Consider the following 13,846-nt stretch of genomic DNA (forward strand, 5'->3'; position numbering starts at 1 on the left):
TCAAGAAATAATTGGGTGGATGAGATACTTCCCATATTATGGGCCTATAGGACTACCTGTAGAGTCACGACAGGAGCGACACCCTTCATGTTGGCATATGGGGCAGAAGCAGTAGTTCCGGTGGAGATATCACATTCCTCTCCAAGGATTCAGGCTTTCAATGCAAAAGAGAATGAAGAAGGGCAGAGTTTAGCCCTGGATTTAATCGATAAAGTGCGAGATAAGGCTCATGCAAAGATAGTAGAATATCAGAAAAAGGCTTCATTCTACTACAACCTAAGGGTTAAAGAAAGGTTTTTCAAACAAGGTAGTCTTGAGAAAGATAGAAGCTTCTGGTGTCGGAAAAAAAGGAAAGCTTGCCCCGAATTGGGAAGGGCCGTACAAAGTCAAGAGCATTCAGGGTAGAGGAACCTACAAGCTGGAAACTATGGATGGTTTTGAAGTCCCGAGAACCTGGCATGTACAAAACCTGAAGGTTTACTATATGTAAGATAGTCGAAGTACGATTCTCGCTTGTCATTATGACAAGCAGGTTTAAAAGCACCTTGAAGCTTTGCTTGCGTAGGACTTTATATTCTATTAGAGTTTACATTGTCAAGTTATTATTGATTAGGGTCGAACCCATGCTATGTAAGGTTTTGGAAAACCAGACTTCGTATTAAAGAGTTTGAAATTATTTCAATCTAAGGATGCTTAAAGTTTAAGTGCATATTAAGTATTGTAAAGAAGAAAGAGGCAAATAAGGAAAACAGCATATCTAATATAGCCCCGAAAGGTAACAACTTCTGACATAAACTAAATTCACATATTGTCTCAAAAAAAGATATACAAAAAAAAACTTAGGCCTCGGAAGACTGAGATTCTTCGGAACCACTATCCGAGGTCTCCTCGGACGTCTCAGTGGTCCCTTCAGAAGTCCCTGCAGAGGTTCCGTCAGAACTGCCTTCAGATGCTTTGGATGATGCGGGAGACACCGGATTCTGAGTCGCAGCCCTTGGAGGCTCTTCCACCCTGACCTTCTTCACAGCAGGCGCAGAATCTTCTTCGGAAGAAGTCTCCTCCTCCCCAGAACTGAACTCCAGTTCTTTCCTCTTATGGCCTGGGCTCCCTGAAGGGCCGTCTTTGATCATATCAGCTAGCTTGTTAGTAACACCCCCAAGCTCCGAAACTCGCACAGGGCAAGGGAAGGAGGACTGCTCGAGGACTTCTGGAAATTCATCTTGGATGGCCTCCACAGCAGCATCCCAGCCCTCCTTATAGCTAACTGGGTGTAGGAGGGCATCGTGCTCCACCATCAAGTCCTTGAACTCCTGGGTGTCCATCCAGCCATCAAAGGCTTTATCCTTCTGCGCCTTCAGAATAACATTTTCGGCCCGGGCCATTTCCAGGTCAGAAGTGGAAGAGGCCAGTTGAGCTTCAAGGGCCTCTATTCTCTGGTTGGCCTCCTCCAACTTCTTGTTAGCATCTTCCAGGACAACCTTCCAAGCCTTAGCTTGGTGAATTGCCCCTTGGAAGTGGGCGTTAGCCTGCAAGAGAAGCAGCAAAAGTATGAGAAAAGAAACATGAAGAGGCAAGTATGAAGGGCATAGGAAAAGGACGTATCGTCGCCAAAGCCTGGGCTCCAAAAAGCTCATTCCCCTCTAAGTCCTGTTGAAGGACAAAGTCTTGATAATCCACCGGGGAGATGGAATGCTTGGACCATTCCTTGGACAGCGCCGTGCTGCCAACGATTGAATCCTTGCCCCGGATCCCCCAAGCAGGTTGAAAATAGGCCGCTGGCCTCTGCTTGGTGCGCAAAACTTGGCTGGGGCCTTCCTCGCTTGGCTCCGTTGCCTGGAGGAGGAACTCAGGGAAGCGGTCACCAAGGCGAGGGTCTTTAAAGACCTTCCCAGCCCTCTTCATCCTGGTTGTCTCCAGGTCCTTAGGCTTGGTAGCCTCCTCAATCTTCTCAGCCACTGCAACAAACGAAGTCAGTTGAAAAATCAATGGAATAGAAAATGAAGGAAATAAAAAGGAGGTAAGAAAGGGAACTTACTTTTCTTATGAACGGGCAAGAGGCCGCGTTCTACTAGGACGGTCTCCCGGATAAGGTCCCAAGAATGGGAAGTCCCATTGTCTTGCGTAAGGAGGTTGAAAGCTCTAGCCTCCTCCCCAGACAAAGTTATATCATTTGGGCTCCCATCCACGGCCAGCCTGAAGGACGATCAAAACAGGGAGCCCCAGTCTCCACCTTCCCAAAAAATGAACAAAAAATCTTTCTTCCACCCCAAGTTGTTGTCGGGGATGGACTTCTCATTCACGATATGGGGAATAGTGGGGCGCTGGTTTAGAGAAACCCAACCCGGACTTTTATCAGGGCTGTTCTTCAACTGAAAAATCTTTCTGAAGACAGCAACAGAAGTGGGGACATTGTGCTTGGCGCATTGTGATAGATAGCACAGAATGAGCCTCGAAGAATTAGGGGGGAGTTGGCAAGGGCTGATGCCCACATCAGCCAGTAACAAAGGAATGAATGGATGAAAAGGGAGTCTGATACCTGCCCTTAGAGTATCCCTATAGACGCATAGCGCGTCCTTTTTCCACTAACAGGCCCTGTCGGCCGGACCTGCAAGAACCAGCTTAAAAGGTTCCTTGATTTTGAAGCAGCTGCTCAACTTTTCCAGCTCCTTGGGATCCCTTAAGGCACTAATATGATCGTGCGCGTCCAGATGTGCATCAGACGGGTACTCGTCCCCTCGAGTATTGATCATGTCGATTAAAGAAGTGTACCTCGATCGGATAGGGAACTCATTGGACTTTCTAGCCACGTTCATCTTGGCAAAGCGAGTCATTTTCTTGTCAGCCATCTGCAAAAAAGGACACATACAGGATATCTTAAAAGGGCACACAATAGAAAAATAGACGCGAAAAGAAAAAGGGAGGGATTTTACCTGAAGAAACACTCCTAAAAAAGGCTTTGAGCTCCGACTTGCTGTTATTGCTCTGAGAATCTTAGCAGGAGGAAAAGAAGAAAACTTAGAAATGAGAAGGTGAGGAGTAGTAACCTCTCCTCAGTCCTTTATATAAGAGGAAAAGGAAGTTGAAGGGACGAAAGTCCATTAAGGACAAAGGCCCATGGGAAAAAGCCCAGAAAAAGGAATATTCCTAGGAATTCTAGAGGATTCTAAACGGGGAATATTAAGCCCAATAAAAGAGGCCCAGTAAGATTTGGAAAAGCCCAATAAAAGAGGCCCAGTAAGATTTGGAAAAGCCCAATAAAAGAGGCCCAGTAAGATTTGGAAAAACCCAATAAGGCCCAATAAAGAAGGCCCGACCCAAATCCAATTAGGATTTGGAATTTGGAAAATACAATACCTTAAATTAAAGCCAAATAAAGAAGGCTAGTGGAAGACCAGGATTCAGGTCGAAATCCAGGTCGTGGATCCTGCCCGAAAACTTTCGAACAGGCACCCGAAAATAACTGGTAAAAAAGACCAGGATTCAGGTCGAATTCCAGGTCGTGGATCCTGCCCGAAATTTTTCGACTAGACACACGAAAACAACGGAAATAATAGGACTGAATTGAGGTCGAAACTTCGACCAGGAATGAGGTCGAATAAACCAAGCATCTTTCAAGAATGGGGATTAAAAACCCAGGTCGAAGTTCGACTAGGATCCTGGTCGAATTCCAGGTCGTGGATCCTAGTCGAAATCCTTCGACCAGGAAGCAAGAGAATCAAAGAATTTTCGAACAGGATTCAGGTCGAAATTTCGACTAGAATCCTGGTCGAAATCCTAGTCGAGGCTCAAGACCAGGAGCTAAAAAGTGGGGGAGTTTTTGACCTAGATCCAGGTCGAAAGTTCGACTAGGATCCTGGTCGAATTCCAGGTCGTGGATCCTAGTCGAATTCCTTCGACCAGGATGGCAAGGCTGACCCCTATTTCGACTAGGATCCAGGTCGAAATTTCGACTAGGATCCTGGTCGAAAAAGGGCTGGAAATCTGAAAAATCAGGAAATTAAGGATAAATCCCAGAAAATTAGGGAAAAATCCCAGAAAATTAGGGAAAAATCTAGAAATTAAGGGAAAAACCCGAAAAATTAGGGAAAAATCCAGAAATTAAGGGAAAAACCCGGAAAATTAGGGAAAAATCCCAGAAAATTAGGGAAAAATCCAGAAATTAAGGGAAAAACCCAGAAAATTAGGAAAAAATCCAGAAAATTAGGGAAAAATCCCGGAAATAAGGGAAAAATTCCTGGAAATTAAGATAATTCCTGAATAAAAGGAAAATTCATTGTAAATGTGTAGGTCGCTCCACATTTTACGGAAAAATGAAACCCTGTAAGGGAACGAATAGACTTAACTTCTGCGAAACCTAATCAATGTTTCCCAAAAGTTGGGGGGCAAATGATAGGGATAAAGAAATTATGATAGTATAATTAAATACTGCATTAATTGTACAAGGTGTGGACTGCTAGGCCCAATAAGAAGATGTATGACATTCAGACCAGAAAGGTTAACATGCTGATCAGGCCTGATGGACCAGATCAGGCCTGATGGAACAAAGAAGGCCCAAAAACCCTGATTATTAATTAATTTCGTAATTAATTAATAAGGGAAAAATCAGCTATTGAGAAGAGTCCCGATAAGGATATAAATCCTTACAGATTAGCCTCAAGGGGACCTAAAAGGATAAGGAATCAGTTTCCTACTATCTAGGACTCCAAAGTCCATTCTAATTATGAGACTTGCCCACCAAGTCTCCTATACCAAGTCCAATTCAAGGACTCCCAACATCTATATAAGGGGCCTCACCCCACAGATCAGAACTACATTTTTTTGACTTGATCCTTGGCAATCAGCAAGGTACGTAGGCATCTTGTTAAGGCAGATTGAGTCACGAAACACAAGAGCAGTCAAATCGAGCCTTAGAGCTCACGTTCCTTTTTATTAAATACAACAAATAATAACCTTAGAATTTTATCCATAACAAATCTCTTGTGAAGCGACGGTGGATCTTGAGGTTTAGAACTTGCCATGCTAGCATAGGTTCATGTACGAGTATGCATGATTAATGGGTAACTCTAATGGTTTTACTTGCCCTGTGTAATCAAAAGGAATAACTTGTGCTTAAATCGTTATGTTGTCAAATTCTGTAGACATATAGGGTCTCAACATAATTGATGCCTATTCAACTTCTATCTTAATTGTGGATGCTTGGTAGAATGGTATTAGTACAATGAAAGTTGGCTTTTATCAGTTTCGTGTTGTTCGATTAATATCATCACTGTTGCATGCTAAGGGTAATAACAATGACTATTAAAGGAAGTAGTAATAAAGTTGTGATCTCATGTGTGTTTTAATATTGTTAATTCAAGTGTTAATTAAGTGTTTAATTCTCGTAGTTAATTGTAGTTAATAATTAGTTAATCAATCTAAGTGTTATTGTCTTAACATTGAGAAGTAATCATACATTGGTGAGTGAGTGTTAATTGAACATAATTAGTCTGAGTCTCTGTGGGAACGAACTAGAAAGTATTCTAATTTACTTGCGAACGCGTATACTTGCGTGTATTATTAGCGCGTGTTTTCGCCCTAACAAGTTTTTGGCGCCGCTGCCGGGGACTTGGCGTATTTGTTTAGTTTATGTACTTATCATCAGTGGTCATTAGGACTCAGTGATTAAGATGTGTTACTTATTGTTTCCGGTTGTGTTTCAGGTACTTTAGCGAGCGTTTATGCAAACACGTTCTCGTACTCGCAAGAGGACTTTAGATACGGCTAAGGAGACAAACGAAGTTCTTGATATTCAGGAAGTGAGCAGAAAGAGCCAGTAACCATGGGTGATCGTATAGTTCCGGCAGATCCAGCTCTTATGGACTTTTCTCGGCCTAAAATTGATGATATTCAGTCTAGCATCATGCACCCGGCTATTGAGGCCAATAACTTTGAAATCAAGCCGGACACTATTCAGATGGTGCAGAATTCCGTTTCTTTCAGAGGTGCTGCAACTGAAGACCCCAACATGCACATAAGGAATTTTGTCAAGATCTGTAGTACTTTGAAATATAATGGTGTGACTGATGAAGCTATCAAGCTGAGGCTTTTCCCATTCTCACTGAGGGATAAAGCTAATGACTGGTTACATTCTGAACCAGCTGGGTGCATCACTACTTGGCAAGATCTTGCGCAAAAGTTTCTGGTGAAGTTCTATCCAATGGAGAAGACTGCGGCTATGAGGAGTGCTCTTACTCAGTTTGCGCAACAACCTACAGAATCTATGTGCGAAGCTTGGGAGCGCTACAAGGAGATGTTGAGAAAGTGTCCACATCATGGTATGCCTGATTGGATGGTGATCACTGGTTTTTATAATGGTTTAGGGGCCCAATCTCGGCCCATGCTCGATGCAGCAGCTGGAGGCGCCTTGTGGGCCAAAAGCTATACTGAGGCTTATAATCTGATTGAGACTATGGCTGCAAATGAGCATCAAAACCCAACTCAAAGGATGATGCCTGGGAATGTAGCAGGTATTCTGGAAGTTGATGCTACCATCCCTGAAAAAGTACAGAATCTCTTCTCTGACATCATTATCATTTATCTTTCTATGAACAATCGTTGCAGCTTCAACTTTCTCAAGATGTGAAGGAGAAATTCTTTCACCAAGATTTTCTGTCAGAGTATTTGTATATAGCAGATCAGAACTTAAAATCTCCATATTAGAATGACCAATGCCTCCTCTGGTTCGAGATTTGATAAGTTTTAGTTTTTCATTGTATTCCACCCAAGAAGGCTTCTTGATGGACTTATCAACATCTTCTTGTTCTAAAATAAAATCTCTTATTCCAGCTGACACAAATTTAACATGCTTGAACCCTTTATGATAATCGAATGTATGAATGTCTTTCCATCTTCTATTCTTCTTGCTGAGAGGAGCATAGTTTGAAGACAAATCATGAGTCTTCCCTTTTTCTTTATGCCATAGCTCCCTCTTTGATTTTAAAACTCTCTATAAATATTCTTTGCATGTTTGATCGGCTTCCCTTCTATCAATCTTTTCTTTTTCATCAACCTCTGAAATATGAGGAGTGATTACTGGAGAAGGTGCCGACTCATTTAATGCTTTGATCACTTTTTCATCAGAGTTAAAATCAGTTATCAGGTTCACAGCATCAGGATCTGCTTTTACCTCAGGATTTATCTCTGCATCAGGAGTTACATTCTGATTTGCTATATCATCTTGATCAATGTCAATGGCTGATCTTTTCTTCCTTGGTATAATCAACTCTTCTGGCTTCTGAACTTCTTCATTTTCTTTATATCCTTGTACAGGAACATACCCTTCTCTGGATAGAAAATTCATAAAAGTAGAATTAAATGCAGTCACTTGACTTGGTTTAGAAGTTCTTCCTCCTCTTCCTCTTCCTCTTGCAGATCTACCACCTCTTTTTCCTCTTCCCTTAGAAGTGTTAGATTCATCTTCAATTTGAGCCAAAAGCTCCTTTTGTTGTATAATCACTTCTTCAGGTGTTAGATCAGGAAATTCTTCAGTTATATACCCAAGAGCACTCCTTATGTCTTTTTAGTACAAGACAATCTCTTCACCTGTTTCCTTTTGTTGCATAATCACTTCTTCAGGTGTTAGATCAGGAAATTCTTCAGTTAGATACCCAAGAGCACTCCTTATGTCTTTGTAGTACAAGACAATCTCTTCACCTGTTTCCTTATGCCTATACGGAAAGAACAACCCTTTAGCATATGCTAAATTAGAGATTGTAACATCATCATCCTCAGGAGCACCAACAGTAGTCTTGTGCATGGCTTTATAAGCACTAGTAGACTTCCCTTGTCCTAAAGGATCATTCTTCTTGGAATGTTGAGTTTGTTGAGCAGTAGAAGCAATTTGAACATCTGTAACTGGATTATTCTTATCACCATCATCATCAATATCTTTATCTTTTATCTGGATAGAATCTGGTGTACATTTTGTAGTAACTATCTTCTCCCCCTTTTTGGCATCAGTATTTGAAAGAAGAGAAAACAGAGCATCCAGTTTGTCACCTATAGAAGAAATCTTATCTTCTAAGGAGGAAAGTCTAGAGGCCATGCTGTCTTGAGATTTAACAACATTTTTGATGGTATTTTTCATACTTTTAATTTCAGTTGAGTTAGATATGTGAAGCAAAAATCCATCAATTTTCTCCTTGACACCAGCATGAGACTTCTTCATTTCATCAAGATCAGAGTGAATTCCTTTAACATAAATAGTTGTGGCCTTAAGTTCTAACTTCAGATCAGGAGTTTGAATTTCATCATAGGCATGATGAATATATTGTAGGCCAACAGCAGATGAGATAGAAGTATTTGTGAGTCTCCATTTATAATCCCACTCTGTCTGTCTAAAGTGTTCAACATCAGCATTGTAATAAGAAGGATTCTCATTGAATTGTGAAGAAGTACCAATATTGGACTTCTTAGATGCATCAATCACAGTCTTAAGCTGAGTTGAGTCAGAATCATCTTTATCACTATCATTATCAGAATTAGACAAGCCATCAGAAGAATTTGCAGAATCAGGCAGAATTGCCTTGCCTTTATCCAGATTCTTTGCAAGAGATGCCTGTGTTTGATGGGATCCTGAAATAGAAATAAGGTAACACCTAAATCTCTCTGTTCTTTTCAAGTGATCTCATCACTTCTCACACAATATATTAATTTTAAGAGTAATTTTATTCTCACAGAAGAAACGCTATAATAAAAAAAAATTATAAGATTCTTTTCTCAAAGCTACCTCTCCTTTTGCCAGTACAAGAGACTGCCACTCAAAAAAAATATTTTTTTAATTTGATATTTTCACACAGTCTCACAGAAAGGCTCAAACACACATTTAGCAAAGAAATAAGAGATGTCTAAGAAGAGTTGTATGCTTGTCATATAAATAGAGGTAACCTCAAAGAAGGGACTATTTATAATCATACAAACATGAGAATATATGAGAAGTTAGCAATACCTGAAGGTGAGTCCTCAAGTGGAAGTGATGAAAGTGGAGGAACAAACAGCACATCAGGATGTTTTTTCAAACTAGCAACCAGTAATGGAGAATCAATTGTAGCTAGTATAGTTGAATGATGATTCTCAGTAGGAGTTGTTGCAACATCAGGATTTGATCTGTCAGGAGAGGGTGAAAGACCAGCATTAGTACTTTGAACTGATGGTTCTTGTGGAGTCTGAGACATGTGAGCTGCTTCAGCAATGCTTGGTGAAGGTTCTTGTGTGCTCTTCTATAAAATAGGATCATTGATTATTGCATCCACCTGTGACAGTATCTCCTGATGAGTTTGTTTTTCCTGTAGTAGTTGAATAGAGTCAGCAAGAAGATCACTCTGAGCAATATTAATAATGATTTGTGCAGCCTCAGTGTGGCACCCTCCAAACCCGGGTAAGAAGTTTGGGGTCCACACACACTATTTATAACAATAATAAAGATAATAATAATAATATGCAGTGACCCTACTTAGCAACTACCACGGATCGCAATAGGTTAAAGTATGCACACAAGCCAACCACACTTACTTATATTACAAACCGTTCAAATCCCAACTATCCAACTCAGAACTGAGTATTAAACATTATTACAAACTTTTTACAAACTTAAACTTATTCCAAAAGAAGCCTACTAGCTCAACTCGATCAACCTGAACCCCTAGCTCTCGCGCTGGACTGGGGATCCTCGGTACCAACCGGTTCCTTCTTAACTGGAAAAGAACATAAACAACATCGCACAAATGAGCTAACTAGCTCAGCAAATCACAATGACAAAACTGAGAATAATGATCATCAGGGAAATATGGATATGATATCAAGTGAACAGTGGATTATGATTTAGAATTGGATATTATATTTTCATTTTAAAAACCAAGGTTAGGCTGCTGATCAGTCACGCACTAACCCCGAGCAGAGCACACATCACTGCTCTAACTACTGGATCCAAGGCACACATTGGCCTAACTTGACCATTATATGGTCTGACCACGAATCTGGTCCACAATTTTATAAAAACAATCCAATTCTACCATAATAACAGAATAAGCAGTAATAAACAATAAACAGGATCATTAACAATATTGGACGTTCAATAATGAAAATGGTTTCAATCTGTATAAAGATCCATATGGCATTTCCAAAGCTTGGCTGTTAGGTAATGAAAGAATTCGGTAACAAAGGAATCAACATTTCAGGTTTCAAGGATTTGGTCTTTCAAAGCATAAGATATAATGGTTTGAATGTGTAAGCAATCTGGTTCAATGTTTAATATTTAGTTTGTATGTATTTGTGGAGTAGTATCGTAAATTTGAGGTTCGTATTTGGGTATACAACAATCAATTGTCTAGAAAGAATCAGGTTTACGACTCAAGATCAATAACTGGAATCAAGGTTTAGGGTTCAGTGCTTCAATACACTTGCAATATAAAACAGGAATATCAATTACTACAATATCTCGAGAAAGTTCAGAACACTTGCCTGGTACTAGCTTACTACACTGCACTTGCTCTCAATCACCACTGTCTTACTCCTTGACTATCTGTTTCCCTTTCCTACGCCTTGCCTCTTCTACTCATATATCATAAGCATCTATCAATATTTAACTCATACGATTCTATTCGACACATACTTCTATCTACCCTTCGTTTCACCCAAATCCGATTAACGGATTAAAAGATACGCAATAAACAAGTAAATATCGAATATACAGACCGACAGTTAACCAACAAGTCACATATAACACATAGCACGTCACATAATCAATAATATATCATTTATAAATAAATCTCGGGTCATAAATAATCTTTCTGGTATTTAAAATGCTTTTTAAAACATTTTTCGGAATTAAAATGGGTCATTAGATCAATTTTGGAGTAATAAACAGGGTTCCGTTGGCCAATTCCGGCTTCAAAACAATTTCATAATAATTATCGGGCCTTGAAAACAATTTAAAATAATATTTTAAAGCTCGAAACTATTTTTCAGAATTTTTAAATCATTTTTAAATAATAAAATCTAATTAAATAAATAATTAAAATCAATTAATAATTAATTAAATCAATTAATCAATTAATTGTTGAATTAATTGACTAATTATTCAATTAAAAATTAACTAAAATTAATTAACTAATTAATTCAGATTTATTTTTGAATTAAATAAAATTTTTGGAATTAAAATAATAATTTTTGGAATTTTCAGTAATTAAAATCGATTTTTTTATAATTAAAATAAATAGGAAATATGATTTTTGAATATTTTTAAAACAGGAATCCTATTTTTGCAAATTCTGGAAAGTTCAGGGACCTAACTGTTTCTTCCCCAATAATTCAGGCACTAAACTGTAATTTTACAGGGGTCGCCGGAAAAACTTCGGGGATGGCCGGAGAATACATTCCCGGAATCCTCACCCCACCACAAGCTCCAGATATGATCTTCAGGTAACCAGGAATTGATTCATGCAATTAAAACATAACAATCATCACTGTTCTGGCCGGAAAATGGCCAAGAACATCGCCGGTTTTCGGCGAATATCGGGAATTTTCAAAACACAACTCCCTTCGATTCAGACATCCTCTATTAACGAGCTATATACCAATCGATTGCAAATTTCATAAGGAACATAATCCACTATAAATCAACAGCTAATAACCCCTAAATCAAAAACCACCAAATTTCAATTGAAAATATTCATACGGGTTATAAACCCTAATTTCAAAATTCGAAAATCAAACTCAATTTTGAACATGTTATTGAACTCCAAATTAGACGTATGACATATAAAAATCATCAGGAAAACAAGCTCTACAATATGCAAGCATCAAATCATACAAACAATCATCCGACAAAAATTCATATTTTTAATATAATTAATTCAAAAATAAATAATTTTTCAGAAAATAAACCTTGATTTCTGCAGTGATTTGGAACACAGAATCTGATAGAACACCTCAAGACCTTTGGATTGAGTACTCAAGCTTTTCAAACGGACTCCGGTAACACCTCCGATTGTTGGTTTGATTCTCAGAAAGGTTTATGAATATATGAATTTTCTCTGGAAATTTATATAATTACTGACTGCAAATGATTTTTGATACGAAATAAAATACGATAAAGGCTATTTATAATTACGGAAAATTAGTATCCCGTTGGATCATTCCGGATACAAAATGGTACATTTATTTATAAAAACTGATCCAAACGGTATCGGTTTTCGGGATAATTATCCAAACCAGTACAATTTGTACTGCGGTCTTGGTCTCAGCGCCTGGTTACACGTACTACGAGGTGATAATTGGGATAGTTTAATAAAAAGCTCCCGTTTATCGAAAATACGAGTTTTATTGATTTACCGAAATGAATATTGTATCGAAAATGTTGCGCCGAGACCCGCGCAAGACAAACCGTACGCCGGATCGAAAAAGTCGAAACATGGAATATGCTCGGAATATTACAATTAGGTTAGAAAGGAGTTCTCGGAAGAGTTTCGGGTTCCAAAAACGTAACAACGGATGACGTCGATTGGTTCCCGTTTTTATAAAATAGTTTTTAAATACTCGGAAAAAGATTTTATAAATTTCATATGATCCTTATAAATCCATAAATCAACATAAAAATAATTAGGAAGATATGACAATTATCTATATTTTATTTTGGACATATAAAAATTAAAATACTCAATTAATAATATTTTTAAACATCCAAATACTTTTAACACTTAACAATTAATTCACAGAATAGATACTAAACACATATATTAATTATTTATTTAGCAAAAATAATTACACGATATATCCCGGATATTACATCCTTCCCCCCTTAAAAGGATTCTGTCCTCAGAATCTCCTAAGAAAATAAATGAGGGTACTTTTCTCTCATATCACTTTCCAACTCCCAGGTTGACTCTTCAACCTTTGGGTTTCTCCATAACACTCTTACTAACTTTACCACTTTATTCCTCAATACCTTCTCTTTTTCCTCTAGAATCTCTATTGAGCTCTCTACATATGACAAATCTGCCTGAAGCTCTATTGGCTCATATTCTATTACATGCCTGGAGTCTGGATTATACTTCTTAAGCATTGATACGTGAAAAACATTGTGAATGTGTTCCATGTGCGGAGGTAACGCCAACTCGTAAGCTACTTTGCCAACGCGCTTTAGAATCTCAAAAGGTCCGACATATCTTGGGCTCGGCTTTCCTTTCTTTCCAAACCTCGTTAGTCCTTTCCACGGTGATACTTTCAGTAATACCAAGTTTCCTTCTTCGAATTCCATGTCTTTCCTGGACTGGTCTGCATATTTCCTTTGACAGTCATGTGCGGCTATTAATCACTTCTGGATAATTTCAACCACTTCCTTTATTTGTTGTACTAATTCCGGTCCAAGTATTTTGCGTTCTCCTACTTCGTCCCAATGCACTAGAGATCTGCATTTGCGTCCATAAAGGGCTTCATAGGGTGGCATCCCAATACTGGCGTGATAACTGTTATAAGAAAATTCTACGAGAGGTAAATGCTCGTCCCAACTTCTTTTGAAATCAATAGCACAAACACGTAACATGTCCTCAATCGTCTGAATCGTTCTTTCACTTTGGCCGTCCGTCTGGGGGTGATAAGCCGTACTCATATTCAATCTCGTTCCCAAACATTCTTGAAAACTTTTCCAAAATCTTGAATTAAATCTTGGATCTCGATCAGATACGATAGACACAGGAACTCTATGACGAACTACAATTTCCTTTAGGTACATATGGACCAACTTGTCGAGCGAAAATCTTTCATTTATAGGCAGAAAATGAGCTGACTTGGTAAGTCTATCCACTATAAC

At 38.8% G+C, this 13,846-nt stretch overlaps 1 non-coding gene across 1 annotated transcript; it reads right to left on the reverse strand.

Moving 5' to 3' along the window:
- Window positions 1–6,211: 6,211 nt before the first annotated feature.
- LOC141694335 (small nucleolar RNA R71) lies at window positions 6,212–6,318 on the reverse strand. The gene has a single exon (XR_012563650.1). It is a non-coding gene; the product is annotated as a small nucleolar RNA R71 (small nucleolar RNA).
- Between the last annotated feature and the right edge of the window lie 7,528 nt (window positions 6,319–13,846).

Source organism: Apium graveolens, chromosome 10 (genome assembly GCF_009905375.1).
Source record: "Apium graveolens cultivar Ventura chromosome 10, ASM990537v1, whole genome shotgun sequence".
Taxonomy (NCBI): domain Eukaryota; kingdom Viridiplantae; phylum Streptophyta; class Magnoliopsida; order Apiales; family Apiaceae; genus Apium; species Apium graveolens.